General features: G+C 42.2%; 1 protein-coding gene across 1 annotated transcript in view; it reads left to right on the top strand.

Annotated features, from left to right (window-relative positions):
• Positions 1-17,254, top strand: part of zmat4a (zinc finger, matrin-type 4a) — a 228,527-nt gene that overhangs the window by 145,168 nt on the left and 66,105 nt on the right. The gene's annotated exons all lie outside the window — the stretch shown is intronic.

Raw genomic sequence — 17,254 nt, 5'->3', positions numbered from 1 at the left:
CCTCTTAGCAGCTGTAAGTCCAGCAAACACAGCACGTTTTTGAGCTTTGGGCTGACAGATCCTTCAGAATCAAAAAAACAAAATTCCAAGGTGGAAATTTTGGATGCAATATTGTTCCAGAACTGACCAACAGGAGAAAAGTCCCATAACGTATGAAGAAATGTACCTTGTGCTTTTATTGGGCAGAATTCAATTCAATTGGGCTTTCAATTATTTTCATGTGGTACATTTTCACGGGGGTGAGATATGTCCTATGTATGAAACTGTAGTGAATCTGCTGATGTCTGGATTGTGTGATACTTCTGGAATGTTAGACCATACATCATGCCAGTCAAGATTGAAACTCATTCCTGGGCCATCGCGTGCCAAGATCCTCTCAATAGGAAGGGCAGAGCGTTCAGATATCACCAAGAGCTAACAAAGCCTAGATACCATACCGCAGTTTTTAGGCTGCACAGTAAATAACTTCCGAATAGGATGGATGGGTAAAGGCCTTTGCCGGGGGACACCGTATGACATGATTTCCGACCTTAACTGAAGGTAAAAGAAAAAGAGGAATGTGGTAGACTGAATGCATTTTGTAAGTCAGAGAAGGTTAACAAGTAGTGCTGTGAAACGATTAAAATATTTAATCCTGATTAATCGCATTAATGTCCTAGTTAACTTGCAATTAATCACATTTATTCACACATTTTTATCTATTCTAAATGTCCCTTGATTTATTTTTGCCCCATTCTTTATTCTCAATGTAATGTTCCAATCAACATGGAAAAGTGGATCAGCTTGCTTTGTGCCAATGTTTTTTTTATTTAATTTTTTTATTCATATAGCCTACTGTAGTGTTCATTTTCACATGTAACATTCTTGGAGCAGTCATTCACAGTTGGAGCAAATAATGTCTCACACATGTAACACTGTGCATCAATAAAAGGGTGAAAGAAATACTTTGACGAGGGGGTGTAGAATTGGCATCAGCTGTGTGATGATAGCTCAGTTCACAACGACAAATCACACAGATCACTTTGGTCTTGGCAATGGAACCATTTGGCAACTTGAAAAAAGTAAACTTTCCATTCAGAATCTTATTGGCATCCATTTTGGCATCTTGCGCTCGCCATCCACTCAAAACGCAACGTTACTACTCTTTGTAGGGGCGGCTGTGGCTCAGTGGTAGAGCGGTTGCCAATCCCCGCCCCTGCAGTCATTGTCGAAGTGTCCTTGGGCAAGACACTGAACCCCGAGTTGCCCCCGGTGCTGCGCATCGGAGTGTGAATGTGTATGAATGTTTATCTGATGAGCAGGTGGCACCTTGTACGGCAGCCCCGGCCACAGTGTATGAATGTGTGTGAATGGTGAATGTTTCCTGTAGATGTAAAAGCGCTTTGAGCAGTTGTTAAGACTGGAAAAGCGCTATATAAATACAGCACATTTACATTTGGCTGGCTTGCAAGCCCAAACGGCTTGTATGCGGTGTGCCTATTGTTTTGTTTCGGGTCTAGCTAGATCCGGTGTGGTGTTGTAGTTGGTCTAACGTTACTAGCTGTTGCAACAGCATGTGAAAAAAACTCCAAAGTTTTCTAGGCCAAAAAGAATGTCAATCTTGCAATAAAAAAATCAACGCCGTTAAAATGGGTTTGCGTTTATTCCGTTAATAACGCGTCTAACTGACAGCACTGGTAACAAGCCAACCTCACCAAAAATGTTTTTTAGACGAACTCCCATTTGTTCCCATTGTGGGGCTGTTATCGGCCTCCCGCCAATCAGAAGTGTTCAAAAAAAGCCATAACAGGCAGTCATGTTGAACCCAGAGCTTCTCAACCACAGTACAATGTACTGTACTTCAATGGGAGAAGCTTACCATTACTAATGTGATCATTATGATTCAAGCCACTTGTCAGTAGGCAGGCTAAAACTAGCTGAAGTGTCCTTGAGCAAGATCCCAACACCTTGCTGGCTCTTGGGGTGCTTAGGGTCAACGTCTGACCCTAACTTTTAATCTGCCTGTGTTTGACAGTTAATAAAAATTGGTGCAACACATTTGGGACTATTCCAAGAAAAAAATAAGTGAAATTCCTCATTTGGAAAAGTATTAAGTTATATTAAGTTAGGTCACGCTGTAAATTCAACATAACAGTATCATTTTTTTTAATTTTTTTTTTAACAGCTGCATATTTACAAACCCAGAAGCATTGACATTCATTTTGAGTTACTTTTCTTTCCCCATGGCAAATAATATGTCCCAATATGTCCTTTCCTTCTATCTCTGGTTTGGTCTTAAATGTGCTAATGATGCTAATATATTAGCAAACAGCTCCCAGTTTAGGCAGCTCTCAGACATGGAGCTATATTATTATTCATTTGGAGTTGTGTTTCTGGCCAACTCTGGCAATCTTTTTCATTCTTTTTTGTTCCTCCTTGTTGTTGTCATTAAACTCTAACATTTTAGCTGCTAAATACGTCACTGTTTTTACCAGCTAGTTGCTCGTCCGCTGTTCAGGGTTGCAGTGAACAGTGGGGTAATAAGAACCAAAAACATGTGCTAAAAGATGCTGACGCTCTGTAGAGCTGAGGTTAGATGGTGGTAGTTCTCTGTGGGTTCTTTACAACAAGACTTTTACATTATACATTAGCTGTTCATTTGACGTAACAAATATCAGGCCAGCTTTGCAAGACTTATCATCATTTACTTTGTGCTATTCTCCCACTTGGTCGCTGTCAGCAGTGGTGTAGTGGTAAAAAAAGAGGTGGGTAAACTATAAATTCTGTGATCAGGTGGACAAGGACGCGATCACCGATAAGGGGGGCCACGGCCTACCGGTGTATCCTGATGACATTGCTATAGGTGGTCTTTTATCACTGGTTGTTCCCTCATAGGTCACACAATCAGTATTCAGTTCATACATTAATCAAAGTTCTTGTTAAAAAGACTCAAGAAGGAGTTATATGGTTGAAATCTATAAAGTTTACTAAATGACAAAACAGAGACAACAAAAATAGGTGTAAAATATTCACATTTAACAATCTGGAATCAAAGACCTTTTTACTTTTGTCTTAAAAAAATTACTCAAACCAACTAATCAATTATCAAAATAGTTGGTGATTACAGTTTATATATATATATTAAAAACCCCATTGATTTTCTCCATATGAATTTAGATTATTAGCCATAATGTATAAACCATCCCAGGTAGACTGACCCAGTTTCTGCTCCTGATGAAGCTAGAAGTCTGTATGATATCAACCTTGTAACATAAAAACAATTATCCACTATCTTACGTAGAAAAACTACATTACCCACAATCCTAAGCGTAACAGCAACGTTTCTGATTGGTACAACTCGCTGTTACCATAGAAACGTTTACCGTACCCGCGAAACTGCGAACAGCTAGAGCGACAATAACTAGTTAGCTAGCTGACTAGCAAAGGGAGCTACTTGTCACTAACTTTCAGTGGCCAGAGAATGAAATAACATCCAGTTATTTATCAGACAATATATCCTGAATTTCACTAATGGGAAAAGGTAGCTAGGTGACCTGCAACTTCATGTTTGAAAGGGGAAGGCTAACCTAATCAATGCCGTGGCTTTTTGAGTCAGTGGCAAGAATCTGCCATTAACCAAATTAACCTCAAAAACATTAAGTTGAGTCCTGTTTTCCGAGATCACTCACTTTGGGCTTCTTTCCGAGACCGTTTGCTGGCATCAGGAGGAGGGCTGCTGTTTTGGCGGCGCTTAAAAAACTGACGGATATCCATTTTTAAAACCCGTTCATCATTAACTACATGAGACATGTAGCCTAATGTAGGATAGTGTGACTGACGTATCTTTGACTGCTGCTTACTGCTAGATGTTTTAAGCCCCCAACGTCGACTTCAAGGCAGCGCTTCGACCGTGACTTCAAGGCACCCAACCATTGCCCAATTCTAGTACCTTCCAGGCGAAGCTGGGGGCGCTATACCCCAAACACCGCAAGAGATTGGTCAACACCGACAGTAATGCAGCGCAATATGATAGACTTCGTCTTAGGTTTAACAACCTATAAAACTAATAATGAACAATATGAAACTAAAACAACATAAGCTTAATTTAGAATGGCTTTGGGACGATAGGCTATTCAGAGGTGGGTAAATGCACTTTGGAGGTGGGTAAACGCCATTTCAGAATTTTGAGAGGTGCATAAACGGCGTTTACGTGCGTTTAGCCTCCACTACATCACTGGCTGTCAGACAAAATATATAAGTGTAATAGTAGGCAACGTTTCAAAACTAGACCATAAGTTTTAGGAAAAATGTGCCTAAGGTAGTACTGAAACGTTGCCTACTCTTAAACGTCATATATTTTTGCAAGTTAGACAGTGAGCGGTAATTTTCTTTGCAACTTTTGACCTGCTTGTCTCCCTCTAATGCACCTTTCTCACGTTTGTGAAGTATTTTTTCTGTACTGATTTAAATGATGTTTAATACGTAATTCTTGTCAGACACTGTAGACAATTGTGATGTGTAATAAGGATTAGTGAGAGAGACCAGCATTAAACATGCAAATCATTTGTAAGTCCTCTAACTGGACATCCTCTTGACTAGAGGAGTCAGCTCGATGCCTTATGCAGTCCACTAGCATGTCACAAGCTGTTAATTTTACGGAGGAGGAAGAGAGAACATTCTTGCTCATTCTCTCCCAGTCACAATATGTCAATAACAATTACGCAATATTATTCCAGCTAGTGCAGGGCCGGCTGCCAGAAGAGCAGAGTGCGCCCAGAGGAGTTGTAAAGGGTATCGGCGCGTGACTGCATCGAATGGGAGAAACAAGTCCTCACAGCTGATTGGACACAGACCCCTAACTCCAGGCTTGATTTGTGCTTTATAACTATAGGTGTGCTGTGGCTGGTTGAGGGCAAATTGAATGGTTGCAGTCAGTTCAGCTTTGTGTTGTTGGCTATTGAGGTTTTGAGTGCATGATGTCTATTTCAGGTACAATACATCTGGCCCATGGTTGAACATCACTACTCAGCATTTAAGTACATTATAATATAGTTTTAATTCTTTTAAGCAGTTATATTAAACAAAACAATGATAAAATTTGTACAGAACTGAATGTGTTTGAACATTTTAAACCCCACTCCAACAGAGTTACAAACCCAGTTGTACCATGTCTTTTGATACATTATTTTTGATACATTACTGTGCAAAGCTAATGCACTGTATGGGAGTTGTAATTTAGACTTAGTTAAGGCTTACATTTTTTTTTTTAGGTAGGGTTCATATGTAGTTACTAGATTCATTCATGTACATGGTCAATGAGATTATATTATTGTGTTTGTTGCAAAACATGTAGATAATTGTATTAGGAGTATAGCAGTAGATTTAATTAGTATATGTAAAATCCTAGATGTAACAATTTAATTCAGTTAATTAATTCAAAACGCAACTTTTAATATATGTACAGTAGAATCTAAATACAGATATGAATAATACTAATAATTACATGAAGAGAAACACATTCATTCCTTTTCAAGAAGTTAGGTAGGTAGTAAAATTCTGAGGGTTTATGTCCATTTAAGCAGTGTATGTCTTCTAGAAAAACATGTATTAGTTACCAGAAAATTGTTATCTTAGAACAAAACGTCAAAAAAACGAAGCTGTCGTTTTGCGTTAATTTTTACTTAGCAATAAACTTCTATTTTAAAGCCACTGAATACTTTGTTTTTAATTAAGAATATGTCTCTATAACGGTAGTCTGGTTTTCGGGATGTACAGTGCGAGTATAAAGCCTGACATCTGACACGTGTTGTGACATCACCTTTTTTTTCCAGCAAGCCCCATCTTAAAACGTGAGAAGAGCACAAAGAAACAAAAGAAATGCAGGAATCTCTAATGTAAAAGAACCCAAACTGTTTTAAGTTTGGCAGAAAATCATGTGTTCTTTTCAGACCCTGTCACTTCACTCATAGTGTAAAGCTAATTGAGAAAATAGTTTTAGGGCCTTTAAAGTGCATTACCAAGTGTTGTGAACTAATTGAAAATGGATAAATTCTAATTACATTTTCCAAACATCACGAGGAGCTCAGTTTTTGATACTTCTTACCATTGCTTTTCAGATAATTAAACAGGTTACTATAACATATTGATCTCAATGGTTTCACATTTAAAATATTGTCAAATGCACAACAATTACAGAATCAGCCATTGTCACTAAAATCAGGCTCCCTCCAACAACGCTTATTAAATTATAATATACATCATAACACAATGTGAAATAAGGTAATCATTTATAGAAGGCAGTTATTGCAAATTTGCTGACTGTAAACACAAATATAGTAAATGTATATGGATAATGAGAAGTAACATATGTATACGTCTATATATATATATATATATATATATATATATATATATATATATATATATATATATATATATATATATATACATACAGTACTGTGCAAAAGTACAGATTCCCCCTGGGGTCAGCTGTGAAAAAAAACTAAAACGTGCGCACAGAATAGAAATCTGTTCCCTCGGTTAAATAAACTGTTCACACAAATTCACAATCCATGCTCTTGGTTTAATAAACTGATTTTGATGCTCCGTCCCAATCATGTGCAAAGCAGTTCTCACCACACTCGGTAGAGCCTTATGGTTGAGGCGGTTCAACTGCCAAACCAGGTGGTAATGCAGCCAGTCAGGAGCTCGATGGTGGAGTATCCTGGAGTCCATGTCGAACCTCCTCAGCCTGCGGAGGAAGAAGAGCGTCTGTTTAGCAGTCTTTGTGATGACGCTGTGTTGCTGTGGTGAGTCCAGGTCAGGTCCTCGCTGCAACCTGACGACGCTGACTCTCTCCCCCGTTGTACAGTTGATGGAGACGGGAGTGTGGCCTACTCTCTGTCACTTTTTCTTATTGTCCACAATCAGCTTCTTTCCTTTGCTGATGGCAAGATAGAGATTGTTGTCTTGAAACTCAGATGCCAGGGCTCTAACCTCCTCACTTCAGGCCATCTGCAAACTTTATGATAGTGTTCGAGCTGGGTGGGGCCACACAATCGTGAGTTAACATGGAGTACAGGAGAGGGCTGAGCACGGCGCCCTTAGGGTCTCTGGTGTTAAGGGTCAGGATGGAGGATGTAACTAGTACAGAATGAGTAAAGAATATGAGTTAAAGAGTTAAGTAAAGTAAAGTTAAGTAAATTAAAAACAGTAATTATTACTGTTATTTTATTGTAAAGACACAAGCACTCTTCTGAAATCAGTTTGTTGCAGGATTCTGCACCAAAGGTTCCTCTCCACCTCGCCACTAACCTGAAGCCATCCCTATCTTGGGCTTCTTCTCTTTTGCTCTATGGCTTTGATGCACTGTGTAAGGAGGAGAGGGATTTGCCAACATCAACACAGTCATGGAGAGGCTGAAAATGTCAGCATGCTAGCTCCACTATTCAGCAATTGAGCTAATGAGCTTTTCTCTCCGGCGATTATCAATTAGTAATGAAGTGGCAAATCATCCTATCAGGCAAAACCAGCACTCTGAGCCTGTGGAGAAGAGAATGGGACCGCAGCAGGGATTGCGGGCAGCCAGGCAGTCGGGATAGAGAGGGGAGGCAGAGGATGCTGATGCTGCTGCTGCTGATGCCGCTGCGGCTGGAGAACGCATCCACCATTGCCTCTACTTGGAGCTCTTTTTCATCTTTGCATCTCCTCCTTCTGTTCTCTTGCCATTCCCTCTCTCTGACCTCCAGCGTTGTACCCCTCCCAACTTGCTGAAAAATGTGCAGTCTGACTCTGAAGATGTGATGAAATATTCAACAGCTCCCATAAAGGAAGAGGGGTTATCATCCAGGGGTCTGCATATTGTTGTTGTGTATCCAGCACTGTGCACCTATGAGAAAATGTATCCTTAATTTGCAGCACACTGTAAAATTGATGTAACTCCTCACATGTGCTGTTTCAAATGTCTTCTGTTCTTAAAGTGGTCCTATTATATAGCATTTTCAGGTTCATACTTGCATTTTGTGATTCTACCAGAATATGTTAACATGCTTTAATGTTCAAAAAACACTTTATTTTTCTCATAATACCTATTGCTGCTGCACCTGTGTTCACCCTCTGTATGAGACGCTCTGTTGGAGAGCCTTTCTCTTCAAGCCCCCCTCCCGAAAAAGCCAAGTCTGCTCTGATTGGTCAGCAAGTCTCCGATTCTCCACTGTTGTTTTACTCAGAGGCTTAAGACAGACTGCAACGGAGTATTGCTATATACTCCGTTGCAGTCTATCTTAAGCTTAAGGACTTTGTACCGTGAAAAATCAGAAATAAAGGCTTCTAATAATTAACTGTATCAGTGAGAACTGAAATGTTTGCAGAGTTGTAAATAGGATGGAAAATGACTATGCGGTAGACAGTCCATTAAGACACTAATGTGAATAGAATGTGTAAGACATTTTTCCTGGTTATCACTGCAGAGGATTTAAAAGAGATAATGGTGTCTTTTTCTCAAAGATAATTTTGTTAATTCTTCCAGAAATTAAGACAAATCTGGGAAGATTTACCTCAAAATCACTTTGTTTTATAGGTATTTTAAACATATTATTTTCTATTCTTTCTAACTATTAGTGTTACTTACTAGAGATGCACCAATCCAAGGGTATCTGCAGATAAAAAGCACTGATCCAATATTGGTGCTCATTACCCATATTTAAAATCTGTATGCATTGCTTTACAAAACTTATATAATTATTTTTATGTGAGGTAACTCAAGGCCAGGGATCGCTGCCTGAATAAGGTGTCATTTTATGGCAGATACCTGATTTGCTTAATTGTCAATATCAGAACTGTTACCAGTCCAACATATCCAATTTGTGCATCCCTATTTATTACACTGGTGCATATAATTATTAAATTTTAGAGCACAGTACATCATTCAAATGTAAGCAGGGCTGGATTAAACTGTCGTTCCATAGCCAAAACAAATGCTGTTGGTCCCCTACTACTGGGCACCTCACACATGTCCAACATATTTTCAATCTCCCTTTGTGTAAAATATGGACCCCTTAAGCCTTTAACGTTTGTTATTCACGCTAAAAGTCTACTTTTAGGGACTCTTGACGTCACTTTTAAAGTTTTGAGTTGGGACGTACTGACTGACCATAATGGGACAGTTAGGTTTGGGAAAAGTTCATGGGTAGGGTTATAATATGTCAGTTTGATTGACACGCAATACACAAACGGGACAGGTCTGCTCCTCTACTCAGTGCGTTCCATACACCTGCTGAGTTTGGACGCTTTTTGCTTTGTATCTGACGCTGAGAGCCACTGCCCAAGCGTCCATATTTCACGAGTTGGGAGTGAGAACTTCAAGTACAGACAACACTGCAGGTGCTTTACTCAGACGATCAAAACATCTTGGATGTATGGCATACTGTCCTTGTTAAAGACACTTTACACAACAAAGACATGCAGCATTAGCAGTGTTGTCAGACAGTCTACAGAATGTAAACTCAGCGAGGATGTAGTCTGGTGATGCGTCATCATAGTGAGTAATCCTTGTAGAAAGCTACATGTAGCAAAAAGTTCATTTAACAATAGCCAAACTGAAAATGACAAACAATAAAAGCTAGTGTGGAACTTTTACACATAAATGTACGTCTGTTACATTCAAGTCCCTGCCAAATGCGCTGAGAACACAATGCTGATTAAAGCCTAAATTATATTTTGCATTATGTTGGAGCTGTGCAAGCACCTCTTGCGAGCACCAGGAAAAATCAAAAATGTGTGTTGGACCAGTACTGTCTGTCTGTCTTATGGTGTCTGGTATCTGAGGCGCAAGGGATGGATGCTTTTATAGCTTATTTGTAATCAGAACAAGAAGTTTATTAACTCCACAACAATGTTGTAATATACAGTAGACAAAGTGCAGTCAAGCAAAATGTTCACTATTTTAGAGTTCTTCAAAGGGTAGCTGCTAATTCTGGCTCTCTGATTGGTTACACTGTATGTCGGTCTACATGTATTACCCAATACCTTGACTTGAGGCAAGAAGGGGGGAGAGATCACAGTGTGTGAATATACAACACATTCTTATAGATATTGTATGAAATCTTATGCACAACAATTCATATGAAAACTTATGAAAGTAAGGAAACAGCCAACCGGTCACGTGACAAAGTTCAGCTGACCTTTAGGTTTTTGAAGTCGTTAAAGTTGATGTCACAAGGCAACGTCCCCATTAAGTAGTTACCTAGTTAAATTAGAAGAAAAAAAGAGGTCTTCTTAAAGGGCCAACATGTAATATATTTATTGTATTTATCTTTTCTGACAACAATGCTAATGCCAGTATTTTCTCCTTTTGAAATTTCCATTTCATGACCGAATTTTGTGTGTATTGGTCTATGAGTTGTTATCAACCAGCGTGCTACAGCTGCAGTTTTCCCCCTAAACATCTCCCGGGACCCAAACTCTTCTCCCTTGCTTGAAAGCCCTGTGTTTTTTAGGATCCGTCCATCCACCTCTACCTCAACGCAGATCTTTGTGGTCCTATACAGCGGCAGTGAATGTGGGGCATGCAGTAATAAATGTTTGGAATATATATAAAATACAGAGCATTTGTTTTCATAGCTATATGTACAATTGGTTCATGAGAACAGCCTGGAACATCCTGTAAGGTTGAAAGGTAAAATCATCCAGAAGAATTATTCTTGAGTCTTATTCTGGCACAGTTCTGGGTAATGAGGGCACTGACTGTAGTTTTCCTAAACTAGAGGAATACAAAGAGATGATTGCTACCTAATTCTCTTTATTGCACAGGGATATAATGGAAGTCCTATAAGAGGCTGGAACATCAGACCTCATCTCTTTAATCTTCATGCAGCAGCTAAATGAAAAAGTAGCTGCAGCCTCTGCATCTGTTCTGCTGAGTGAAACAACATCCCAAGTTTACCCTTACAGTGACAGACAACCAGACATTGGAATATCAGACAGCAGCCAGCCACCAGTTCATTAAATGGGCCAACTTCTTTTTATATTTTAAGGTTAGGGTTTGGGGAGTCACGTGATCGGCTAGATGGAGATGGCGGCTTGAGTCGAAGCTCCTAGCCCAACTTTGCCAAATAGTTATTTTGTATGGTTCCTACTCCAGTATTGCACAACATAGTTACTTAAGGTGGAATCGCAAGCAAAGGCAAAGCAAAACGCAGCGATACTGACACTATTACAGAGGCAGTACTGGACAAACAGAAAAGCTACCTTGAGCCACGCTTTTCTCAGATCCAACAGGTGAGGGTCAACAATGATAAGAAGCTAACTGCTATTTATGCTTAACTAGAATTAATTCTACCACTGAATGCAAGCCTTGGCTCTCTCAGATGGAATGTGAACACCCTAAAAACTATTGTGGAAAAAAACTCAGGTATTCTGGACAGCCATGCTTTTTGGGAGATAGAGGTGAATCTAGCAGACATGGAGGACAGAAACCAGAGATGTAACATTTACATCGTCGGGCTGAAAGAGAGGCTGTAAGGTGCTAATGGTATCCAGTAGCTCTCAAACTTGCTGCCTAAGTGGCTCCTGAATCTAGCAGATGTTCAGATCGAGATTATGAGAGCCCACCAAATTTACAGCGATAACCCAAAGAAGAACATTACCACCAGTCGCACGCTGATTTTCAATGTGCTTCGTTACATAGCCAGGCAGCAGGGGTTTTATCGAGCTGTGGCGGGTCAAGGGTCTGGATCTTGTCCTGCTTTATCCAGCAACGCTGAAGATCAGGGAAGGTTCCCAGTACAGAGATGTCACCTCCGCCGGGGAGGTTGAGGACTATGTGCCGTGCCCCATCTTCCTAAGGCTAGCAGGCAGAGTTGACGCTTTGAATTCTATCACGGAGGGCGCCGTGGAGGAAGATCAGGACTGAAACAACTGCCTGAACATGTCGTGTTCTCTTAAGGGGTCCTGATTTTATTGCACCGTTGTCTGATATGATTACAGAGACTGTGTTGCTGAATTTTCTGAATGCAACGTCACCCTAGTTCAATTTGGCCTAAACACCACTCCCAGGCTAGTTTCCCTTACAATCTGCTTGCTGTTTTGTGCATTTTGTTTCTCGTTTCTGTTGACGAGAAACGCATTTATTTAATGGTAATATGGAATCATACTGTGATAATCAGGTAATTATGGGCTGGTGTTAATTTTTTTGCTGCCCCGTATCCAGTCTTGATCACAGACCTACTTTGAGTGTTAGCAGTCTGACTATGTTTCTCTCACTTTCCCTTTTGTGTCACTATTGTGTGTGTGTTCTTGTTCTGTGTTTTATATGTTTTGTTTAATGAGGGACTTAGCATTGGATGCACTATTGTTAGGATTTAACAAAATGAAAGGCTGTAGCAATTTCCACATATACTCTCATTTCGAACACAGCTAAATCGAAATTGGGTGATCTTTCATTTTTGGTTTGGATTTGTGGGGGACTGAATGCTCCTCATAACCGTACCAGCCATTGTCATTTCTTTAAAGCCGCTGGCTCAAGCAATTCGCCGATTATGGTGTCACCAATATGCATTAGTAATACACAGTATTATCTATCATTATTTGCGGACAATGTTTTGGTCTTTTTTGAAAACCTATCTCAGTCTCTCCCTCACCTTCTATCATTATGCTAGGAGTATGGATGGATGCTTATCAGGCTTTAAAATGAACTGGTCAAAGTCTGCAATGCTTCATTTAAAGGATTCTGCCCGCAACCATCTCTGCCGACATCCCCATTGTTAAGCAGTTTAAATATTTAGGCATTGAGATCTTTCCCTGCTTAAACCAGATCATTCAACATAACTATTCTTACTCTTACTCTGAACAGCGTTTTGAACAATATGGAAAAGTACAGTGGTGTGAAAAAGTGTTTGCCCCCTTCCTCATTTCCTGTTCCTTTGCATGTTTGTCACACTTAAGTGTTTCGGAAAATCAAACCAATTTAAACAATAGTCAAGGACAACACAAGTAAACACAAAATGCAATTTGTAAATGAAGAGGTTTATTATTAAAGGTGAAAAAAATCCAAACCATCATGGCCCTGTGTGAAAAAGTGATTTCCCCCCTTGTTAACACATACTATAACTGTGGTTGTCTACACCTGAGTTCAATTTCTCTAGCCACACCCAGGCCTGATTATTGCCACACCTGTTCACAATCAAGGCATCACTTAAATAGGAGCTGCTTGAACCAGTAAGGTCCACCAGAAGATCCTTAAAAGCTACACATCATGCCGAGACCCAAAGAAATTCAGGAACAAATTTAGAAAGAAAGTAATTGAGATCTATCAGTCTGGAAAGGGTTATAAAGCCATTTCCAAAGCTTTGGGAATCCAGCGAACCACAGTGAGAGCCATTATTCACAAATGGCGAAGACATGGAACAGTGGTGACCCTTCCCAGGAGTGGCCGGCCGCCCAAAATTACCCCAAGAGCGCAGCAACGACTCATCCAAGAGGTCACAAAAGACCCCACAACAACGTCCAAAGAACTGCAGGCCTCACTTGCCTCAGTTAAGGTCAGCGTTCATGCCTCCATCATCAGGAAAAGACTGGGCAAAAATGGCCTGCATGGCAGAGTTCCAAGGAGAAAACCACTGCTGAGCAAAAAGAACATCAAAGCTCGTCTCATCACATCGTCACATCTTGATGATCCCCAAGACTTTTGGGACAACATTCTGTGGACCGATGAGACAAAAGTGGAACTCTTGGAAGGTGGTGTGTCCAAGTATATCTGGCGGAGAAGGAACACTGCATTTCATAAAAAGAACATTATACCAACATAAAATATGGTGGTGGTAGTGTGATGGTCTGGGGCTGTTTTGCTGCTTCAGGACCTGGAAGACTTGCCGTGATAAAAGGAACTATGAATTCTGCTGTCTACCAAGAGATCCTGAAGGCGAATGTCCGACCATCTGTTCGGTTACTCAAGCTGAAACGAACTTGGGTTCTGCAGCAGGACAATGATCCTAAAACACACCAGCAAGTCCACCACCGAATGGCTGAAGAAAAACAAAATAAAGACTTTGGAGTGGCCTAGCCAAAGTCCTGACCTGAATCCTGTTGAGATGTTGTGGTATGACCTTAAAAAGGCTGTTCATGCTCAAAAACCCTCTAATGTAACTGAATTAGGACAATTCTGCAAAGATGAGTGGGCCAAAATTCCTCCAGGACGCTGTAAAAAGCCTCATTGCACGTTATCGTAAACGCTTGGTTGCAGTTGTGTGCTGCTAAGGGTGGCCCAACCAGTTATTAGGTTTAGGGGGCAATCACTTTTTCACACAGGGCCATGATGGTTTGGATTTTTTTCACCTATAATAATAAAACACCTTCATTTACAAATTGCATTTTGTGTTTACTTGTGTTGTCCTTGACTATTGTTTAAATTGGTTTGATGTTCCGAAACACTTAAGTGTGACAAGCATGCAAAGGAACAGGAAATGAGGAAGGGGGCAAACACTTTTTCACACCACTGTAGATGGGTCTGATGTTGATTCAAGCCTGTATCTCAGTGGTTAAAATGAATGTTTTACCCAAGGTCAATTTTGTGAGCTCTAAGCTCCTGTTGGCTACTGGTGTAAATTACAATCAGCTGTGTCTAAATTTATCTGGAAGGACAAGCGGCAACAGGGCACCTTAAACAGGGCGAGTTTTAAATGTGTTTTTTTACCCTCTAAACATGTTCAAAATGTAATTACAATTGCCAAGTGCAGTTATTACAAACAGGATTGGTGACAAAGCGCAGCCCTGGCGGAGGCCAACCCTCACCTGGAACGAGTCCGACTTACTGCCGAGAACCCGGACACAGCTCTCGCTTTGGTCATACAGAGATTGGATGGCCCTAAGAAGGGACCCCCTCACCCCATATTCCCGCAGCACCTCCCACAATTTCTCCCCGGGGGACCCGGTCATACGCCTTCTCCAGATCCACAAACACATGTAGACTGGTTGGGCATACTGCCAGGCCCCCTCCAGGATCCTTGCGAGAGTAAGATCTGATCCGTTGTTCCACGGCCAGGACGGAATCCGCATTGTTTCCTCTTCAATCCGAGGTTCGACTATCGGCCGAAACCCTCCTTTCCAGCACCTTGGAGTAGACTTTACCAGGGAGGCTGAGAAGTGTGATACCCCTGTAGTTGCACACACCCTCTGGTCCCCCTTTTTGAAGAGGGGAACCACGACCCCGGTCTGCCACTCCTTAGGCACCGTCCCAGACTTCCACGCAATGTTGAAGAGGCGTGTCAACCAAGACAGCCCCTCCACACCCAGAGCTTTCAGCATTTCTGGACGGATCTCATCAATCCCTGGGCTTTGCCGCTGTGGAGTTGTTTGACTACCACAGCGACTTCCGCCAGGGAAATTGACGACAATCCCCATCATCCTCCAGCTCTGCCTCCACCACAGAGGGCGTGTCAGCTGGATTTAGGAGTTCCTCAAAGTGCTCCTTCTCCACCGCTCTATTACCTCCCCATTTGAGGTCAACAAAGTCCCATCCTTACTGTATACAGCTTGGATGATCCCTCGCTTCCCCCTCCTGAGGTGGCGAACGGTTTCCAGAAGCACCTTGGTGCCGACCGAAAGTCCCTTCTCCATGTCTTCTCCGAACTTCTCCCACACCCGCTGCTTTGCTCTGTCACGGCAGAGGCTGCAGCCCTTCGGCCCGTCGGTACCCTGCAAACTGGCCTCCGGAGTCCTCCGGGATAACATATCCCGGAAAGACTCCTTCTTCAGTCGGACGGCTTCCCTGACCACCGGTGTCCACCAGGGTGTTCGTGGGTTACCGCCCCTTGAGGCACCTAAGACCCTAAGACCACAGCTCGCTGCCGCAGCTTTAGCAATGGAAACTTTGAACATTGTCCACTCAGGTTCAATGCCCCCAGCCTACACCAGGGTGCACGAAAAGCTCCGCCGGAGGTGCGAGTTGAAAGCCCGTCGGACAGGGGCCTTTCCAGACGTTCCCAGTTTACCCGCACTACACGTTTGGGCTTACCAGGTCTGTCCAGAGTCTTCCCCCACCCCCTGACCCAACTCACCACCAGATGGACAGGATTATCGAGGCGTAGTCGGGGCGGGGAGGGGTTGAGTTCGGTGGGCTCGGGATCCCATCGCTGCTTTTTGCAGATGATGTGGTCCTGATGGCATCATCGGCCTGTGACCTTCAGCACTCACTGGATCGGTTCGCAGCCGAGTGTGAAGCGGCTGGGATGAGGATCGCACCTCTAAATCTGAGGCCATGTTCTCAGCAGGAAACGATGGAGTGCTCTCTCCCGGGTAGGGGATGGAGTCCTTACCTCAAGTGAAGGGAGTTTAAGTACCTTGGGGTCTTGTTCGCGAGTGAGGGGACCATGGAGCGTGAGATTGGTCGGAGAATCGGAGCAGCTGGTGCGGTATTACATTCTGTTTATCGCACCGTTGTGACGAAAAGAGAGCTGAGCCAGAAGGCAAAGCTCTCGATCTAACCGGGCAATTTTCGTTTCCTACCCTCACCTATGGTCATGAAGGCGGGTCATGACCGAAAGAACGAGATCAAGGGTACAAGCGGCCGAAATGGGTTTCCTCAGGGGTGGCTGGCGTCTCCCTTAGAGATAGGGTGAGAAGCTCAGTCATCCGAGAGGAGCTCGGAGTAGAGCCGCTGCTCTTCGCGTTGAAAGGAGCCAGTTGAGGTGGTTCGGGCATCTGGTAAGGATGCCTCCTGGGCGCCTCCCTAGGGAGGTATTCCAGGCACGTCCACTGGGAGGAGACCTCGGGGAAGACCCAGGACTAGGTGGAGAGATTATATCTCCAACCTGGCCTGGAACGCCTCGGGATCCCCCAGTCGGAGCTAGTTGATGTGGCTCGGGAAAGGGAAGTTTGGGGTCCCCTACTGGAGCTGCTGCCCCGCGACCCGATACCGGATAAGCGGATGAAGATGGATGGATGGATGGATGAAGTGCAGTTATTCCTTCCGAGAGAACACAGTGAATTGGTCTGCAGTAGATGTGACAGAAAGGCATAAAAGTTCTGTTAATCCAAACTTCTTTTTATTTCTTGTTTTCAGTCCACATTAGTCGATTGTCAACCTCGTACAATCCAATATTCCAAAATGTATTTTTTCGACAAACAACAATTTGCCGTTTTAATGTCCTTAGTAATGATTATGTAGAAACAGGCTGTAACCTAACCGTTGTTTTGTGGAAAAAATACCTTTTGGGATATTGGATTGTATGAGTACGACAATCTAGTACTACTCTGGACTTCACTAGAAAACAGGAAATAA

The sequence above is a fragment of the Etheostoma spectabile genome, chromosome 5, assembly GCF_008692095.1.
Source record: "Etheostoma spectabile isolate EspeVRDwgs_2016 chromosome 5, UIUC_Espe_1.0, whole genome shotgun sequence".
NCBI lineage: Eukaryota > Metazoa > Chordata > Actinopteri > Perciformes > Percidae > Etheostoma > Etheostoma spectabile.
This window is presented reverse-complemented; position numbering and strand designations above follow the sequence as displayed.